This window comes from Hylobates moloch, unplaced genomic scaffold (assembly GCF_009828535.3).
Source record: "Hylobates moloch isolate HMO894 unplaced genomic scaffold, HMol_V3 SCAFFOLD_12, whole genome shotgun sequence".
Lineage (NCBI taxonomy): Eukaryota > Metazoa > Chordata > Mammalia > Primates > Hylobatidae > Hylobates > Hylobates moloch.
Genome location: NW_026652287.1, coordinates 1,901,322 through 1,922,483, shown reverse-complemented (window position 1 = coordinate 1,922,483; position 21,162 = coordinate 1,901,322). Strand labels below are relative to the sequence as shown.

The following is a 21,162-nucleotide window of genomic DNA, read 5'->3' as shown; positions in this document are numbered from 1 at the left end:
ATAATCAGGAGTTTGATCCCATCAACACTGTTCTTGTAGCGGTTAGGAATCTTAAGAGCTATTTTTTTCTCATACAATTACTACTATAGTCCAGCTTACTAGTTTTCTTTAGATGTCTGATAATCTTGAGATGATTGCTTACCTTAAAAGGTATAGAAAGGATCACTTAAATATATGGAAAATGAAATAAGGGTGAAGCTGAATAAAGTTCTACTTACTGTATTAACTGGCAACAGTTTAGTTTCTTAAGATCTGAATTGCTGTGTGTGTTACGCTGTATTCAGAACCAGTTTCTAACCAGCCTGTGAGATGGGAAGTTTTTTTCCCATAATTGGGATGAAACCTTTCAGATATTTTGAATTGAAGGTGTATGTGTTCTTTGTAACCTTGTGGAGATTGCAAGTGGTGTTGACATTCTGGATCTTCTGTGTAACAGTTGAAATTTGGAAGTGACGTCACTTACCTGTCTAACGTGGTGTGGGAGAGAATTTACAAGTCCTTTATTGAAAGAATAATTGTTGCAAAATATATTGCTTCTACTTTGCCTGGATTTTTTGAATCATCTCTAGTATTTGCTTTAGGAAATATTGAATAGTTAGCAGAGATTATTATCTTTTGGCGGGGGGTGGGGCGGGGAAGGGGTCAGTTCTCTCCAGATTGTACAAATGGGAAAAGTCTGCTCTCCGTTTTTTGAAATCTCGTGTCTAACGGGGGAAGCCTTGAAAGCTTTATACGAAGTTACTGCAAACTAGTAATAGCTTATTAGAGCAAAGTCATTAAGAAAAAGCATAGTTAATGCATAGGTCTTGTGTGGATATAATGTGAAACACTGGTAAATTAGTAGTTTCAATTTACGTGAGAGCCAGTTTTTAAAAAAAAAAAAAATGGTTTTTTTTTTTAATTGTATCATAAAATGTCTGGAAAAGATGAGACTCCAAAATAGCCTCCAAAGAGGACTGGTTTCCTGGCTAACTGTTCACCTGAAGGAACTCAAGTACAGAGAATTTCTGGTTTCTTTTGGAAAAACAGATCAGAAACACAAAAAATTACCTGCTGAGCAAATGGGATGAGGGTTGGATTCAGCTTTTCGTGCCAGCAAGCTGACGGACATCGTGTATGATGTCTTCCGCCACACTGGGGCTGTACAGGGCTATCCTGCCCGGCAAGGTAACGTGAGACTAAGCTCTCTCCCTGTGCGAGGCAGACCCTGTACTAGGACAGCACCCATCCTAACTCCTTGCAGCACCTTTTAACCCTTGAAGACGAGGGTATGGTGGGGAGAAACCGCAGCTAACCATGGAAACCTTATCTTTAGTTAAGGGGTCAGACTCCTGTTCAAAAAACATGTGATGCATCTCCCCTGCTCCACATTTCCTACAAGGTCTTGCAGGCTCTGGTCACACGTGCATCCTGAGATCACACCTGTGTGCATGCTGCTTTCCAGAACTCCCCCTTCCCTCTCCTGAAGTCAGTCCTACCAGTTAATGCTTTAGCTCCTTTAGAGTTCACTCTGGTTTTTACCTTGAGTCAGAGGTCCGACTACAGACATCGTAAGATTGCCCTCAGCCCTAGTCAGCATGGCAAATTTGCGATTGCGACTTTCCCTTCCTAGTCTAATTGCCACAAGGGCAAGGGCCATGTCGCTGCTCTCTCATGTCCCTAGTGTTTATTAAATGTTATATGGGCACCGAGGAACAGAGAACTTGGGGGTTAGAGAGAGGGTGGGATTGATGGAGGTGGGTGGAGAGGAGCTGGGAGAACTTTATACACCATTAGGTCTGACTATTCTGAAGTCATGCTGGTATTTCCTTCCTGAGGTTTGTAGCCTACACTATCTTTTTAATTTTATTTATTTATTTAATTTTATTTTTTTTAGAGTCTCGCTCTATCTCCCAGGCTGGAGTGCAGTGGCGCCCTCTCGGCTCACTGCAACCTCCGCCTCCCAGGTTCAAGCGGTTCTCGTGCCTCAGCCTCCTGGGTAGCTGGGACAGGCATGCGTGTACGCTGTCTTTTATCCATTTATTCTGGCTTGTTTCTTTGGTGTACAGGAGTAGAGAGAGCCAGTGTGGACAGTCGGGAAGCTTGCGGGTTGGAACTCAGTTAAAATGGTGCAGTCAGCAGGTGTTGGGGCTGTGATGCTTGAAGTTTAGTCACAGGCATTGGAAGAGGCACCTTGGATTTAGTTGGTTTTCAGTTCCCTGCCTTGAAGAAGCAAAATAGAAACCATTCCGTATACCTCGGTCTTTGGTAATGTGGACAGTTGAGTCCTTCTGTCAAGTCAGCTGTGCTCAGAGATAGACTGTGCGGTGCTGCAGTGGCTTTGCTCATGAAGCCTTCGCCTGGGGAGACAGGGAGTCGGGTTCCTGGGATGAGGCTGAGCGCCGCAGTGAGTGCGAGGATGGACAGCTGAGGCTCTGGGAGCATCGCAGGGGCCTGGTCTGAGGCCTGAGAAGGAGGGCGGTGGAGTCCAGGAAAGACCCTAAGGGGAAGCACCCCTGGAGAGCAGGAGGGAAGGTGGGGTGCGCAGGTGGAGGCTCTCAACCAGATGTGCGGGTTTTTTATAAGCCGCTTTACAGGTTTGGTATTTAGAACACAGTGGGAAGCCACAGAAGGCTCAAGCGTCATAAGATTTTGACAACAGGAGTGGGTGCCCAGGGTCCAGGGCACCCAGCCTTGCCCCCGCCAAGCCTGTGCTCCAGGAAAGGGAGGGTCGCACCGTGGCCACCACAAAGCCTCGTCGTCCAGCCCCTCAGCAGACTCATCCCTTGTGTGAGTGCCACTGCGAATGCCAGGCGCGGGCCCCACCCACGCAGGTGGGCTTCTTAACGAGGCAGGAGAAAAGGATTCGGGGCTTCTCCAGTAGTCAGTCAGTGTGAGGCGTGAGCTGCGGTGCCTGAAGCCACCAATACCTGCGGTCAACGTCAGTTTCCAGTGACAAAACCATGGGTCAGGCAGGTGGCGAGTGGCTGTGACAAGGTAGCACTGTGACCGCCCCCCAGGCATGAAGGACGGGAACCGAATTGCCGGGAATGGCAGCAGAAAGCCGGGCAGGGGAGCCGGGGGGTCAGAGCTGCAGGTCTTGGGGAGAAGCGTTTGCTTCTTGCTTCCTCTCTCCCCTGATGTCTGACCTCCTTTTCCCCCACCCAGGGAAGAAGTCGTACATGCTGGGTATTGACAGTGTGGGGATTGGAGCAGTTAAAACAGACACAGTCGGCACAGTTCCCCCACTAGAGGTAACTTGCCGACATTTTGTCATCTATCCTTTCAAATGTTTTCTAAAAAGAGAGGATTATACTATCATGCAGTTTCCTAACCATTTTTCACTTTGTGTGACGGGCTTTTCTATGTCAGTGAGTTTTACAGCACTGTTCATCATTACCTAGTGATCCAGAGCGCAGCCAGGCCGTCATTTAGTGTGACAGCCTCTGTGGTTCTTGTCAGATCGCGTTGCTGTCTAGTCCCGCTCCTCTGCATGCCGCGTAGCGGAGTGGGTTTAACTCTTGCAGGGAAGTTTTATTTCCAGATGTGTAGACCATCCGTGGTCTTTTTCTTCCACGTGCTTCTCAGGCTGTTGTGTTTGTTACTTTTTTTTTTTTTTCTCTTTTGAGTCAGAGTCACACTCTGTCACCCAGGCTGGAGTGCAGTGGTGGGATCTCGGCTCACTGCAGCCTCAACCTCCCAGCCTCAAGCAATCCTCCCACCTCAGCCTCTGGAGTAGCTGGGACTACAGGTGTGTGCCACCACACCCAGCTAATTTTAAATTTTTTTTGTAGAGACGGGGTTTCACCATGTTGCCCATGCTTTGGTCTTGAACTCCTGGGCTCAAGCAATCCTCCCGCCTCGGCCTCCCAAAGTGCTGGGATTACAGGTGTGAGCCACTGTGCTGGCCATATGTTTGTTACTTTAAACTTCTGAGGGTGTGTCCTGCTTTATAAACTCCTAATAGATGGAAAACCAAACTTACTTTTAAAGTAAACTCTCTGGGTGTGTGTGTGTGTGTCTGTGTGTCTTTGTGCATGTGTCTTTGTGTATCTGTCTCTGTGTTTCTGTGTGTGTCTGTGTCTGGGTGTGTGTGTCTGTGTCTCTGGGTATGTCTGTGTGTGTCTGTGTGTATGTGTCTCTGGGTGTGTGTGTGTGAATGTGTGTGTCTCTGGTGTGTGTGTGTGTGTGTGTGTGTCTGTGCGTGTCTGTGTGTGTTTGTTGATTTTTGCCATGTGAGCTTCCACTTTGCATCCCCAGCATTGGACATGGGGAAGAGGCAGAAGTCCTAACACAGAAGTCCTAACACATACTGAATTGCACACATTTTATTACATGGTTCCCTTCATGTGATTTATTCTATAAATTCACATTTATGGCCATGCCCAGTGGCTCACGCCTGTAATCCCAGCACTTTGGGAGGCTGAGGCAGGAGGATTACTTAAACCCAGGAGTTTGAGACCAGCCTGGCAACATAGTGAGACCCCATCTCTAATTTTTTAGAAGTAAAAAATATATATTTTTATTAAAAAAATTCACATTTAATTTTTCAGAGATGTGAAAGGTCAGTGTATGCTCTTACCCCTTCTCACATATTCATATTCTGTGATGCTCCAATTTGGAGCTCAGAAAATATTGATTGACGATGTTGGATTTGGACTTATAAGAACAGGCCAGGCGTGGTGGCTCACGCCTGTAATCCCAGCACTTTGGGAGGCCAAGGCAGGTGGATCACAAGGTCAGGAGATCGAGACCATCCTGGCTAACACAGTGAAACCCCGTCTCTACTAAAAACACAAAAAATCAGCCGGGCGTGGTGGCGGGCGCCTGTAATCCCAGCTACTCGGGAGGCTGAGGCAGGAGAATGGCGTGAACCCCGGGGGGCGGAGCCTGCAGTGAGCCGAGATCGCACCACGCGCCACTGCACTCCAGCCTGGGCGACAGCGAGACTCTGTCTCAAAAAAAAAAAAAAAAAAAAAAAATCTGGGGAAAAATAGTGTTAACCAAAGGAAAATGTCATAACAGGAGGAAACTGAAAGCTTAAATTGCAAAAATAAAAAGCACATAATGGTCCAGATCCCAGGAGGCCCAAATATGAGAATACATTAGAGATCAATCAATTAGCGATGGGGTCTCACTCTGTTGTCCAGGCTGGAGAGCCATGGGGTCATGATCACAGCTCACTGCAGCCTCGACCTCCTGGGCTCAAGCCATCCTCCAGCCTCCCGAGTAGCTGGGACTACAGGTGTGCACTGGCACCCCTGTCGTTCTTGCTTTCCTTTTTATACAGATTTCTCACCTCTAGGTACTCCTGAGAATGCCTCCTCCGTCTGTGGATCTGCGTGGTCTCCATCACTGATCTCACCTCTAGGTACTCCCGAGAGCGCCTCCTCCGTCACTGTGGATCCGCGTAGTCTGCATCACTGAGATGTGTCGCGTCATTTCTGTCTTCCTGTTGTGCGTTCCTTTGGCTGCAGCGTAGAAATTGCATAAATCCACTGCCTTTCACCCCCGCGAATATCTTCCTAGGGCCACCGTAATAAATTACTACACACTGAGGGGCTTAGAACAATTTTATTCCTCAGCCTCCTGGAGGCCACACGTCTGAAATCAAGGTGTCAGCAGAGCGGTGCTCCCTGTGAAGGATCCAGCGAGAACCTGTTCCACGGTGTTCTCTTAGGTCCTGGTGTTGCCGACCGCCCTTGCTGACCCTCGGCTGACAGACACATCACTCCCATCTCTGCCTCTATCATCACAGGGCCCTCTCCCTATGTTGTGTGTCTGTCTCTGTGTCGCCTCTCCTATTCTAATAAGAACACCAGGAATACCCACCCACATGCCAGCATGGTGCTCCATGCCTGTAATCCCAGCTCTCTGGGAGGCCAAGGCAGGCAGATCACTTGAAGCCAGAAGTCTGAGACCAGCCTAGGCAAACTGGCAACACCTCCTCTCTACAAAAAACAAAAAAATTAGCCAGGTGTGGTGACCTGCACCTGTAGTCCCAGCTACTCAGGAGGCTGAGGTGGGAGGATCACTTGAGCCCTGGAGGTCGAGGCTTCAGTAAGCCATGATTGCACCACTGCACTCCCGCCTGGGTGACAAAGCAAGACCTTGTCTCAAACAAAACAAAACAAAAAAACTGAACCACACTACTCCAGTATGGCCTCATCTTAACCAATTACATCTACAATGACCCTCTTTCCAAATAAAGTCACATTTTGAGATTAAAGGGGTTTGGACGTGAACATGTCCTTTTGGGGGACACAGTTGAACCTACAGTTGTGGTGAGTGAGTGTCTCCAGGCTTTTGATCTCCAGAAGTGTGTTACTACATTCTCCTTTCCACCTTGTGTTGTACGTGTGCAAGAGTTTCTCTTGGCTGGACACACACACCCATACACAGAATTGAATGGCTGGATCAAAAAGACATTTACAACACATGCTCACCAAAGGAATGTTACAAAATGTTCCCCAGTTTGTAACGTCTCTTTTCACTTAAAGTCTTCCTGATTCACAAAAGTTGTTAATTTTAATATGGTTCAACTTATTGATACTTCTTTTAGTTCACATTTCAATGTTTAAAATATCCTTTCCTATCCCATAGTTGAAAAGATATTCACTTACATTTTATTTTATTTTTTTTGAGGTGGAGTTTCGCTCTGTTGCCAGGCTGGAGTGCAATGGCCTGATCTCTGCTCACCACAACCTCCGCCTCCCAGGTTCAAGCAATTCTCCTGCCTCAGCCTCCTGAGTAGCTGGGATTACAGGCATGCGCCACCACTCCCGGCTAGTTTTTGTAATTTTAGTAGAGACGGGGGTTTCTTCATGTTGGTCAGGCTGGTGTCGAACTCCCAACCTCAGGTGATCTGCCCACCTTGGCCTCCCAAAGTAGTGGGATTACAGGCGTGAGCCACTGCACCCAGCCTTTCACTTACATTTTATACTAGGAATTTTTAAGTTTTGTTTTTGACAGATGAACCTTGATCCTTCAGGAGTTGCTTTTTGCATATGTGTAAGATAGGGATTTTCTTTTTCTTTTCTTTTTTTTGTTTGAGACAGAATTTCACTCTCACCCAGGCTGGAGTGCAGTGTCATGATCAAGGCTCACTACAGCCTTGCTCCTGCAGTGTCAAGCAATCTTCCTGCCTCAGTCTCCCAAGTAGCTGGGACTACAGGTGTGTACCACCATGCCTGGCTAATTTTTTTTTTTTTTTTTTTTTTTGGTAGAGGTGGGGTTTCACCATGTTGTCAGGCTGGGCTCAAGTGATCTGCTCACCCCAGCCTCCCAAAGTACTGGGATTACAGGTGTGAGCCACCATGCCCAGCTGTAGATACGGGTTTGATTTTGTCTTTTTTTTGTGGATGACCAGTTTTTCCAGTTCTGGCTAATGAATGGTTCCTTCTCCTGTGCTGATCTGACATGCCATCCATCCTACGGTCACATCCATAATATGACTGTTGCTGGCCTCCCTGTTCTCTTCCATTGGTCAGCATGCCTTTTCCTGGGCCAGTATCACACTGTCTTAATTAATTACTATAGGCTGGGCTCAGTGGCTCACGCCTGTAATCCCAGCACTTTGGGAGGCCAAGGTAGGTGGATCACTTGAGGTCAGGAGTTTGAGACCAGCCTGGCCAATGTGGTGAAACCCTGTCTCTACTAAAAATACAAAAACAAGCCGGGCATGGTGGCACATGCCTGTAATCCCAGCTACTTGGGAGGCTGAGGCAGAAGAATCACTTGAACCCGGGAGACGGAGGTTGCAGTGAGCCAAGACTATGCTATTGCACTCCAGGCTGGGCAACAAGAAAGAAACTGTCTCAAAAAAAAAAAATTTACTATACTTTGATAAGTACTTATATTTGATAAACCAAGTCCTATCTCTCTGTTCTTAAGAAGAGTTTTGGCTATGTTCGATGCTTCCATGAAAATTCCACAAAAAACACTGGGAATTTTGATTGAAATCACACTGAATATACAGCTATTTTTGGGAAGTTGACATATTTCCTAGGATGAATTCTGAGGAGCCAGATTGCAGGTCAAAGACTGCATGAACACAGGGACTTTGGACAGACATCGTCCAGTTGCTTTTCACTGGCTGTACTCAGCTATGTATGGGCAGGAACTTGGCCGGCTCACCTTTATGTCTCGAGCTCCTAGCTCAGTGCCTGAAACACTTATCAAACCAGCAATGTCTCTTATGCCAGCTGCACCCCAACTTCTCCAGTATAATTTTGTTTTATTTTTTATTTTTATTTTTATTTTTTTTGAGATAGAGTCTCACTCTGTCACCCAGGCTGGAGTGCAGTGGCACGATCTCAGCTCACTACAACCTCCACCTCCCAGGTTCAAGCGATTCTCCTGCCTCAGCCTCCTGAATAGCTGGGACTACAGGTGTGTGCCACCACGCCCAGCTAATTTTTCTATTTTTAGTAGAGACAGGTTTCACTCTGTTGGTCAGGCTGGTCTCAAACTCCTGACCTCAGGTGATCCTCCCACCTTGACCTCCCAAAATGCTGGGATTACCGGCATGAGCCACTGCACCCGGCCTCTAGTAGAATTTTGAAATGTGTAGCTACTTTTTATCATGACTATCTCTAAACATAACCAGAAGAAAACAGCACCTTCTATTGGAATGGTGAAAATTCAGGACACGGACAACACCAAATGCTGGCGAGGATGTGGAGCCACAGGAACGCTCCTTCATCGCTGGTGGGAATGCAGATGGTGCAGCCACTTTGGAAGACAGTTTGGCAGTGTCTTACAAAACTGAATAGTATCTTACCATATGATTCCTCCATCCTGTTCCTTGGTATTTACCCAAATGAGCTGAAAGCTTAGGTCCTCACAAAACCTCCACCTGGATGTTTATAGCTGCTTTCTTCATAAATGCCAAAGCTTGGAAGCACCCAAGATGTCCTCCAGCAGGTGAAAGAATAAGCTGTGGTGCATCCAGAAATGGAATATTATTCAGCACTGAAAAGAACTGAGCCATCAAGCCATGGAAAGACATGGGAGAAAAATGCACTTTACTAAGTGGAATAACCTGAAAAGGCCACAATACCAACTATATGACATTCCAGAAAAGCCAAACCACGGAGACACTAAAAAGATCAGTAGTGACGGTGCGGGTAGGATGAGTGGGTGTCATGCCGAGGGTTTTTAGGGCAGTGTATAACATGATCACAGGGATACATGTCATTTCACATTTGTCAAAACCCACGAAATGTGCACCACCGGACTGAACCCCAGTGTGAACTGTGGGTGATAATGGTGTGTCACTGTAGGTTCATCCATTGTAACAAATGGACCACTCTAGGGGGATGCTGATATGGGGGAGGCTGTGCATATGTGGGGGGTAGGGGGTGTGCTAGAATTCTCTATACTTTGCACCCAATTTTGCTGTGAACCTAAAACTGCTCTAAAAAAGTCTATTTAAAGTGACTTACAAAACTTGTTTTATTGAGGTCAGGTTAAAGCCATCTCAGCAACAAGTAATGGAGTTGCCAGTCTCCAAAATAAGCCACGTGGGTGGAGAGCAAATCGTTAATAACTTCAGCATTTCTATGCATAGAACCAGGGAAGTAATGTCTTTAAATACATCTGCATCTTGAAATATCTGCCACTAATTTAGGCACATTGACTACTGAACTATAATAGAAGCCTCTGCAACCTTTATTCTGAGTTTACTGATCCTATTTATAGCAGAGCATCAGAAAAAAAATGTAGTACTATCTGGTGTACTAGGTGACTGTGACAGTGATGTGTGTCTGATGTAATAGGTGACCATGATGGTGATGGGTGACCGTGACAGTGATGCGTGTCTGCTGTAATAGGTGACCATGATGGTGATGGGTGACCATGACAGGGATGTCTGTCTGGTGTAATAGGTGACCATGATGGTGATGGGTGACCATGACAGGGATGTCTGTCTGGTGTAATAAGTGACCATGATGGTGATGGGTGACCGTGACAGGGATGTGTGTCTGGTGTAATAGGTGACCATGATGGTGATGGGTGACCGTGACAGTGATGTGTGTCTGGTGTAATAGGTGACCATGATGGTGATGGGTGTGTCTGGTGTAATAGGTGACCATGATGGTGATGGGTGACCGTGACAGGGATGTGTGTCTGGTGTAATAGGTGACCATGATGGTGATGGTGACTGTGACAGTGATGTGTGTCTGCTGTAATAGGTGATCGTGATAGTGATAGGTGATCATGATAGTGATGTGTGTCTGGTGTAATAGTCGACCGTGATGGTGATAGGTGATGGTGACAGTGATGTGATCTGGTGTAATAGGTGACTGTGATGGTGATAGGTGACCGTGACAATGACGTATGTCTGATGTAATAGTTGACCGTGATGGTTACAGGAGAAAGTTGTACTGTCTGTTTCCATGGGAACATCTGTAGAGCATGTTTGGCTAATGTTTCTCTTAATGCACATTGGAACCACACCACGCTGTTTTCCCTGCCCCCACATGACGGCACAGTGCCCGGCACACATGACTTAGTCAATAAAACATTGAATTTTAAAAAAAATTAAGCATTTTAAGTGTACGATCCAGTGATGTTTAGTACAGCCACAGTGTTGTGCGAACACAACTATCTAATTCCAGGACATTTGCTTCGCCCCCAAAGGAAACTCCATACTCATTGGTAATCACTCCTGTGGCCCCCTTTCTTCTGCCCCTGGCAACCGTGAATCTGCTTTCTGTTTTTATGGACTGGCTTATTCTAGAAATTTCATAGAAATGGATTTTTGCAATGTGTGGCCTTTTGTGTCTGGCTCCTTTCATCAGCATCATGTTTTCAAGGTTCATTCACGTTGTAGATGAATCAGTACTTCATTTCTTTTTTTATTTTTAATTCTTTTTATTTTTAATTTTTTGCAGACAGGGGTCTCGCTATGTTGCCCGATGAACTCCTGGCCTCAAGCAATCTTCCCACCTTGGCCTCACAAAGTGCTGGGATTATGGATGTGAGCCACTGCACACTTTTTTAATTTTTAATTTTTTTTTTGTAACCAGGAGGTGAAACAATTTTATTTCACAGTTGTCTTTAAAACTACAAAGATACCTTTTCTTCATATACAAACATTAGTACAGATACCTATACTTTTTAGAAAATGATTATACAGACACTCTCAAAGAAAAATGTATTCTGTGATACGGTTTCAGTGAGGTTGCTTGAAAAAACCCACATCTGGACTGATTCCTAAAACATAGCATTCCACCACTCTGCAACTTTTGGTTCAAAGTATAGATTATTGTCATCAGTATGTGGTGCCTGCTTTCTAACATATTTGATAATACATATATAGATTGGCTTATCACCTAATGTTCCATTGGCTTATCAGTCTTTTCTGCAGGTTTGTCAGCAGGTTGAGCAGCTGTGCCTTTCTCTGTGGCCTTTCTTCAAGACCTTCAGAAATGGAGACCATCATCATCATAGATTGTAAACTCCAAGTCTTTACCAACAATTCCAATGGAAACATTCTTTATAGTTAGGTCCCATTCTGCAGGAAGTGTCTCTTTCTTTTTTTTTTGAGACGGAGTCTCGCTCTGTCGCCCAGGCTGGAGTGCAGTGGTGTGATCTCGGCTCACTGCAACCTCTGCTCCCTGGGTTCAAGCAATTCTCCTGCCTCAGCACCCCCTAGTAGCTGGGATTACAGGCACATGCTACCACGCCCAGCTAATACTTTTTGTATTTTTAGTAGAGATGGGGTTTCACCTTGTTGGCCAGGCTGGCCTCGAACGCCTGACCTCAGATGATCCACCTGCCTTGGCCTCCCAAAGTGCTGGAGTTACAGGCGTGAGCCACCGCACCCCATCGGAAGTGTCTCTTTTAAGGCACGCAGACCATGTTTAGCCAGTTCCTTTAAATTGCACTCCATAAATTCAGATATACGTCTCTCCAAGTAAGTACGAGCTGACTGAAAACAGGCTCCAATGGACATTAGCTCTGCGGTCAAAATAGTTACCAGATAGACAGATTTGGAAATTGTGAGGATCCATAGCATCATAACCAGCAATAAGCAGCCCAGCACCATATGGTCTCTGGCCATATCGCAGTGTTGGCATCTGGGTTTTGTTTCCAATTAGAGGTACAAGACAAGACACAGGAAGTGGTCTATCAAATACAAATCTGGAATCCAAACACTCCTGGTGCATAAAATTACACAAGAGTCAGCCCAGGCTGGTCTCGAACTCCCAAGCTCAAGCAGTCCACCCACCTTGGCTTCCCGAAGTTCTGGGTTTACAGGTGTGAGCCACCGCGCCTGGCCCAGTTCTACTTTTAATACTCTCTCCATATGCCTCCTTTGAATCCTTTCTGAAATTGATATGTAAGGAAATTCAGTAAAGTGCACAAATTTTTTTTTTTTCATTTTGATAGAAGTGTCTGGTGTACTAAGTGATCGTGATAGTGATGTGTGTCTAGTGCAATAGTCGACCATGATGGTGGTAGGTGATGGTGACAGTGATGGTAATAGGTGACCGTGACAATGACGTATGTCTGATGTAGTAGTTGACTGTGATGGTTACAGGAGAAAGTTGCACTGTCTGTTTCCACAGGAACATCTGTAGAGCATGTTTGGCTAATGTTTCTCTTAGTGCACACTGGAACCATGCCATGCTGTTTTCCCTGCCTCCACTTGACAGCACAGTGCCCGGTACATGTACATGTACTGTATTGACATTGTCAGAACACGTAGCTGTGACATGACATCACTCTCTCCCCTACAGGCATTCGTCCTAATTCTGCAAGGAGATGTATATTCCATGCTAACCAGCAGTCCCTGATGTCTCTCCAGTCATTTAGATGGTCTGAAGCAACATGGGCTTAGCCATTTGGGATTAATTTTCCTAGATATTGTGCCCTTTCAGTACCTAATTTCAAGTCTTTTTTCATTTCAGGAAACAGTTCTCAAAATATACTTTTTTTTTTTTTTGAGACAGAGTCTCACTCTGTCCCCAGGCTGGAGTGCAGTGGGGTGATCTCAGCTCACTGCAAACTCTGCCTCCCAGGTTCAAGTGATTCTCCTGCCTCAGCCTCCCGCGTAGCTGGGATTACAGGCATGCACCACCACGCCTGGCTAATTTGTGTGTGTGTGTGTGTGTGTGTGTTTTTTTTTTTTTTTTTCAGTAGAGATGGGGTTTCACTATGTTGGCCAGTCTGGTCTCGAACTCCTGACCTCAAGGGATCCACCTGCCTTGGCCCCCCAGAGTGCTGGGATTATGGGCGTGAGCCACCATGCCAGGCCCAAATATACGTTTTAATATTATTTTGTATTACTGCCTTGGTTTTCCTCTTCAGCAACTCCTATTAAATTTATATTAGATCTTTTTTTCTGATCTTCTATACTTATTCCTCATTTTGAATTGGTTTCATCTTGTCATGTATTTTTAATTTCAATTTTATGCAGGTATAATTGAAATACACTAAAACACAGGTATTGATGGTGTAACCTTTGTTTTTGAGGTGCATGTGGAGTTTCACATCCATAACACTCAAGGTAGCAGCTATTTCTATGACCCCCAAAAGCTTCTAGTGTCCATCTGTATCCATCCCTACCTCCACCCCATCCCCAGGATGTGTTTTCTCATCTGTTTTTCATCCCCAGGATCTGGTCTCTGTCATTATATGCTAGTTTTCATGTTCCAGAAATTTATACAAATAGAATCATACAGTATATTCTATTTTTCTTTTCTTTCTTTCTTTTCTTTTCTTTTCTTTTCTTTTTTTTTTTTTTTTGAGACAAAATCTCACTGTCACCTAGGCTGGAGTGCAGTGGCGTGATCTCGGCTCATTGCAACGTCCACCTCCCGGGTTCAATCCATTCTCCTGCCTCAGCCTCCAGAGTAGCTGGGACTACAGGCGCCCACCACCACAACCGGCTAATTTTTTTATTTTTAGTACAGACAGGGATTTGCCGTGTTGCCCAGACTGGTCTCGAACTCCCGACCTCAGGCGATCTGCCCGCCTCAGCCTCCCAAAGTGCTGGGATCACAGGCGTGAGCCGTCGCGCCCGGCTATGATTCTGTCTGGCTTCTTTCACTCTGTGTACTTCTGAGGTTCAACTGTGCTATCACTTGTGTCAGTAGCTTGCTTTTTTAATTGCTGAATAACATCCCACTGTATGGATACATCACCCTTCCTTTGTCCATGAAGTGCCCGCCCACGTCATTTCATGGGTATTTCAGTTGTTTCCAGCTTTTGGCTATTAGAAATACAGCTGTGAGGGATATTTGTATACCAGTCCTTATGTGGGCACGTATTTTTTTCCTCTGGAGCAAGTCTGAAGTGATTGGGTCATATGGTAGTGCATATTTACTGTTTTAAGAAAGAAAGTCCTATTTTTTTCTAGGATTTATACCATTTTATGTTGCCACCAGCCGTGTGTGAGACAATGCCTGTTGTTTACAAGTGTGTGGTGGTGTCTCACTGTGGTTTTAATTTGTGTTTCCCTGATGATGGAGGGAAACATTTCTTCTTCTTCCTTCTTCTTTTTTTTTTTTTACTTGTTGTTGTTGTTGTTGTTTGTGTTTGAGATGAGTCTTGTTCTGTCACCTAGGCTAGAGTCCAGTGGTATGATCTCGGCTCACTGCAACCTCCGCCTCCCGGGTTCAAGTGATTCTGCTGCCTCAACTTCCCAAGTAGCTGGATTACTGGCGCATGCCACAGTGCCTGGCTAATTTTTGTATTTTTAGTAGAGCTGGGGTTTCGCCGTGTTGGCCAGGCTGGTCTCGAACTCCTGACCTCAGGTGATCTGCCCGCCTTGGCTTCCCAAAGTGCTGGGATTACAGGCGTGAGCCACCATGCCTGTCGTGGGGCAAATTTTTGCATGTGCTTATTGGTTATTTATAAATATTATTCTATGAAATGTCTGTTGCCTATTTTTTAAAAAGTGGGTTATTTGTTTTCTGGTTATTGGCTTTTAAGAGTTCTCCCATGTTCTGGATGTAAGTCCTTTGTCTGGCATGTGTGGTGCAAATGTTTTCTTCAATGGATGGCTTGCCTTTTTATTTTTAAAAATGGGTTATTTCAAAGAGCAAGATATTTTATTTTATTTTATTTATTTATTTATTTTATTGTTTATTTTTTGAGACCGAGTCTTGCTTTGTTGCCTAGGCTGGAGTGCAGTGACACCATCTTGGCTCACTGCAATCTCTGCCATCCAGGTTCAAGCAATTCTTGTGCCTCAGCCTCCCGAGAAGCTGGGACCACAGGCGCACACCACCATGCCCAGCTAATTTTTGTATTTTTAGTAGAGTCAGGGTTTCACCATGTTGTCCAGGCTGGTCTTGAACTTCCGACCTCAAGTGATCCTCCCACCTTGGCCCCCCAAAGTGCTGGGATGACAGGCGTGAGCCACCGCGCCCAGCCAGAGCAAGATATTTTAATTTTGATGAAGTCTAGTTAATTTTTTTCTCTTGTGGTCTATGCCATATCGCTAAGATTTTCTTCCCATTCTAGAGACTCATAGTTTTGGATTTTACATATACCTCCGTGGTATATTTTGGATTAAACTTGTATATGGCGTGAGGTGTTAAGAGTCATTTTTGTTCCCCACATGAGTATCCAGTTGATACAGCACCGTTCATTGAAAAGAATTTCTTTTCTGTGTTAAATTACCTGGATATCTTGTTGAATCAACTGACAAAACATGTGTGGGTCTGTTCCTAAACTTGCAGATTCTGTGTCATTGATCTCTGTGACTATCTTTCTGACAAGATATTTTGATTTATGTAGTTTTGTTGTTGTTGTTTGTTTGTTTGTTTGTTTGTTTGAGATAGGGCCTCACTTTGTCTCCCAGGCTGGAGTGCAGTGGCACAATCTTGGCTTACTGCAGCCTTGATCTTCCAGGCTCATGTGATCGTCCCACATCAGCCTCCCAAATAGCTGGGACTACAGGTGTGTACCACCACACAAGGCTAATTTTTGTATATTTTGGCCTCCCACAGTGCTGGGATTGCAAGTGTGAGCCACCACACTTGGCCTTTATTTATGTAATTTTAAGCCTTGAAGTCAGGTAGGTTAAGTATTTCGGTTTTGTTTTTTTTTTTATGACTGATTTTAGTTGGGCACGGTGGATAATGCCTGTAACCCCAGCAACTCAGGAGGCTGAGGTGGGAGGATCACTTGAGGCCAGGGGTTTGAGACCAGCCTGGGTAACATAGGGAGACCCCACCACTACTAAAAATAATCAAAAATTTGTTTGGGGGTGGTGGCTCACGCCTGTAATCCCATCACTTTGGGAGGCCAATGTGGGCAGATCACTTGAGCTCACAAGTTCCAGACCAGCCTGTGGGCAACATGGCGAAATGCTGTTTCTACAAAAAAATATAAAAATTAACCAGGCATGGTCGTGGGTGCCTATAGTCCCAGCTACTTGGGAGGCTGAGGTGGGAGGATGGCATGAGCCTGGGAGGCGGAGGTTGCACTGAGTCGAGATCGTGTCACCACTCCAGCCTGGGTGATACAGCCAGACCTTGTCTCGAAAAATAAATAAATAAAAATAAATGATGGATTTGAGTCCCGCCCCTAGGCCTTATGGAACCTTAATTCCTGCCTTACTCCAAATACAACCACACTGGGAGTTAAGGCTCCAACATAGGAATCTTGGTGACAGAGACATTCAGTGCGTAGCAGCTGCTCAGAGGTACAGACGCCCTGGCACCTGCAGGGCTCCCTGGACTCCTCACAGCAGCCTCCCACTTTGCTCTTGGCCTCCGCGGAGAAGCTTGTTGACTTGTTGCGATTCTGCTTTCAGGAACTGCAGATGCCCTGTTGCCTTTTTATGCCTTTCTTACCAAGATGCTGGTGCTGAAAATTTCACCTGCAAAATTTCATTCCAAAACGTTGAATCCAGCTTTTAAACTACAGTTTCATAGGAATACAGGATCTGAAAGATTAGGTTAAATTACACTACACAAAATCAGCAAAATCCAGAATGTGTGGAACTCAACAGAACAGCGATTTTCCTAGAAAAACTACAACAAAGACCAAGGGGTGGAATTGTAAAATTGTAGCTTAAAAGAGACTTAAGAGCCTCGTGAATTGAAGGCCATTTCTGGATCTAGTTTGGATCTTGATTTTAACAGTGAAGAAAAATATTTGCTAGATAAATAAATTTGAGGACTCTATATTTGATGAGTCAAAGGAATTGTTAATTTTTTGTGTGATAATAAGTTTTTAAAAGGTCTACTTTGGTATATGTATGAAAATGTCTGTAATAAAAAAACTCATTGACCAGCCTGGGCACCATGGTGAGACCCAGTCTCTACAAAAAATGCAAAAGTTAGCTTGGTGTGGTTTTGTGTGTCTATAGTCCCAGCTACTTGGGAGGCTGAGGTGGGAGGATCACCTGAGCCCAGGAGTCAGAGGTTGCAGTGAGCTATAGTTGCACCACTGCACTCCAGCCTGAGTGACAGAGTGAGACCCTGTCTCAAAACAAACAAACTAACAAAGAAACAAAAAATAACAGCAACAAAAACTCATTGAAAAAAGTTTCACAGCAGTCATTGATTATTAATAGATCCACCATTTTATCTATCAATCAATGACTGCAATCATTGATGATTAATAGATCCACTGTTTAATCTATTAATCAATGATTGTGATGTGTTACTTGCTTATCCTATTACACCTGCATTTGTCAGGTGTGATTGTCTTGTGCAGAATGGCTTTTCTTCATCAACCATTTGGTTATCCTAAAATACAGTTCATGTAGAACACACAGAATTAATACTTGATTTTTTTCCTTATCAATTTTCTGGATACTGATTTGGTGCCCTGGTCACTTGCAGAAGCAGCTGATGAGGGCTTCCCTTTGCAGTCTCGTGTGGGCATAGATTTTTATGTGTTTGGTGTGGTTCCACATATTGCAGTCATTATTTTCTTTTTCTTTTTCTTTTTCCTTTTTCTCTTTTCTTTTCTTTTCTTTTCTTTTCTTTTTTTTTTTTTGAGATGGAGTCTCGCTCTGTTGCCCAGTCTGGAGTGCAGTGGCGAGGTCTCGGCTCACTGCAACTTCCATCTCTCGGGCTCAAGCGATTCTCATGCCTCAGCTTCCCGAATAGCTAGAATTACAGGTTTGCACCACCACACCCAGCTAATTTTTTTGTATTTTTAGTGGAGATGGGGTTTCACCATGTTGGCCAGGCTGGTCTTGAACTCCTGATCTCAAGTGATCCGCCCGCCTCCTCGGCCTCCCAAAGTGCTGGGATTACAGGCATGAGCCACCATGCCTGGTCATTATTTTCTTTTTTGATGGTCAAATTACACTATCTTTGGCATCATTGCAGTATGACACTTTTCCTGTTTAATAACGTTTTTGCTTTCAGTCATGACAAAATGTCCTGGGATCATCGTACATATTTCTGGCTCCAGACTAAGTATCATTGTTTCCCCAGCAAGCCCTGACTCTTGTTAATGAGAAATGCTCTGCAGAGACCTGGGTCTAGGGGCTCAAGGTGTTTGCTGTTACCAGTTTGTCATTGCTACTCGACTGGGGGACAGAGGTAGGAAACATTTTTTTTTGAAAGGGAAAAATATTAATAAATCCCTGGATCTTTTGAATTCATTTTTACAACACCATAGGTATTACATCGTATCATGTTATATTCCAGGATAGGTTATTAGACCCTCTTGAAAAACATGTGGGTGATTTCCAGTCTTTTGTAATGAAAGCTGATATGGTGTAGCTCTGTGTCCCCACCCAAATCTCACCTTGACTTGTAATAATTCCTATGGGTCAAGGGCAGGACCAGGTAGATGTAATTGAATCACAAGGGCAGTTTCCCGCGTGCTGTTCTCGTGATAATGAGTGAGTCTCACAAGACCTGATGGTTTTCTAAGTGTCTAGCATTTCCCCCTTTGCTCGGCACTCATTCTCTCTCCTGCCGCCCTGTGAAGAGGTGCCTTCCGTCATGATTGTAAGTTTCCTGAGGCCTTCCCAGCCATGCAGAACTGTGAGTCAATTAAACCTCGTTTCTTTAGAAATTACCCGGTCTTGGGTATTTCTTCATAGCAGCATGAGAACGGATGAATACAGAGTCTTGTGCACTTATAATTTCATATAGCTGTGCCAGAGCATCTTTGTGGCAGAAGTGAGACTGGGGTCAAAGGGTAAATGCATATTCAATTTGGCTAAATACTGCCAAATTCTTCCCTTTAGGGGTCATAACCATTTTCATTCCCACCAGCAATGTATTCTGTTCTGGCCAAGGTCATTTAAAAAAATTTATACAACTTAAAACTTTTCAGGACCAGATGGAATGACTCACACCTATAATTCCAGCACTTGGGAAAATCTCTTGAGGCCAGAAGTTCGAGGCTGGCCTGGGCAACAAAGCAAGGCCTTGTCTCTAAAATTAAAAAAAAAAAAATCATGAAAGCGTGGATTTCCATTTTCTCTCAAGAAATGAGATATCTGGCCATGCCTGTTTCTGTGTGGAGTTCAGCAGATCACCAGGACTCCGGCTTCTGGGAAATGTGGACCTGCTTGCTCACACTTGGTGTAGGCGCTAGTTGACAGGCATTTGAATTTGTGAATTCTTGTTATAAGCTGGACTTTGCTGTTTACCTGTGAATGAGACACACATGTCTCTGCTCTAATGGTGCTTACGTGTGTGTGTGTACATGCATGTGTATGTGTGTGCATACGTGTGTGTGTGTGTGCATGCATGTGTGTCCACATGTGTCAATACAGAGGGGGCTCAGCATGCCTTATAACATGTTTATATAACATAGAAATTGTCAGCCTGGGCAACATGGTGAAACCACGTCTCTACTAAAAATACAAAAATTAGCCAGGCATGGTGGCACTCACCTGTAATCCCAGCTACTTAGGAGGCTGAGGTGGGAGGATTGCTTGAGCCCTGGAGGTCGAGGCTGCAGTGAGCCATGATTGCACCACTGCAGTTTGGCCTGGGCAACAGAGTGAGACTCTGTCTCAAAAAAAAAAAAAAAAAAGAAATCAACGTATGGTTAAATTTGTAATGCCTTCCTCAGAATTTTATAAATTATTTTCATTGTAGAGAAATTGGGTCGAATTTGAAATAGTGGGAGTACTTGCTCTTAATCTTAATGAGGCCAGCACAGAAGGAAAGGCGGGAGTGTGTGGGGTCAATGGCCTGGCCTTGAAGGCTGAGGGCACCTGGAATTTTGTGTCTAACAACCGAGGATTACTGCAGGGGCTGAGGAGGGCAGGGCCGACAGTGCTCATTGGAGGCAACATCACTGCTGAGATGTTGAGAAAGATGGAAATTGTGCTGGCTCGGGATTCTCCTATGATTAAATCACCCGATATTTAATCCTATTAAATCCTCACAGTGCTCTAGTTTAATAAAGCTCTTTAATATATGTCATAGGAAGGCCTTGTTATCCGAAGATAATTGGTATTAAAAGTAGCCACTTGAAAAGAGTCTACTTAACACAAGGATGGGAATCTTATAGTGACAATGTGACAAGTTTTGGATTTGATGCTATGGATTTCATAATTGAAATTATATGCTGATTCTTGGAACAAAGCAAAAAACGAACTGCGTTCATTTGGGAGGAACGTAATTTGTATGGTAGAATTATAGTTTATTCTTCAATTCGCACTTGGTTTTCACAGCATAATCATAAGAACGTATTTCTATGAAAGTACTTCAGGGCTTCATCAGCTTCCTGGAGGCCCTTCCTTTGTCTTCCGTCCTCAGAATATTCTCTTATGGACATCGATTGTCCTCTGGATGTTTGGGCAATTCTCCCAAGGGACGTTCTGTTTTTTTCTTTCTTTTTTTTGAGACAGGGTCTCACTCTGAGGCCCAGGCTGGAGTGCAGTGGCGCGACCTCACCTCACTGCAACCTCCGCCTCCTGGGCTCAAGCCATCCTCCCACCTCAGCCTCCCAAGTAGCTGGGATTACAGGGGCTCACCACCACACCTGGCTAATTTCTGTAGTTTTTGTAGAAGCGGGATGTCACCATGTGGCCCAGGCTGGTCTTGAACTCCTGAGCTGAAGGAATCCACCTGCCTTGGCCTCCCAAAATGCTGGGATTACAGGCATGTGCCACCGCACCTGGCCCCAAGTGATCTTCTGTTGCAGGATTTGCAATGTCTCTTTTAACTGATGTAACTCCAATTCCATTCATCAGAGAGGGCCAGGATGACCAAGGCCAGGGATTTTGACTCCCTG

General features: G+C 44.8%; 1 pseudogene; it reads right to left on the bottom strand.

Annotated features, from left to right (window-relative positions):
- Nucleotides 1–11,315: 11,315 nt before the first annotated feature.
- LOC116477679 (proteasome subunit alpha type-1-like) lies at nt 11,316–12,161 on the bottom strand (annotated as a pseudogene).
- Between the last annotated feature and the right edge of the window lie 9,001 nt (nt 12,162–21,162).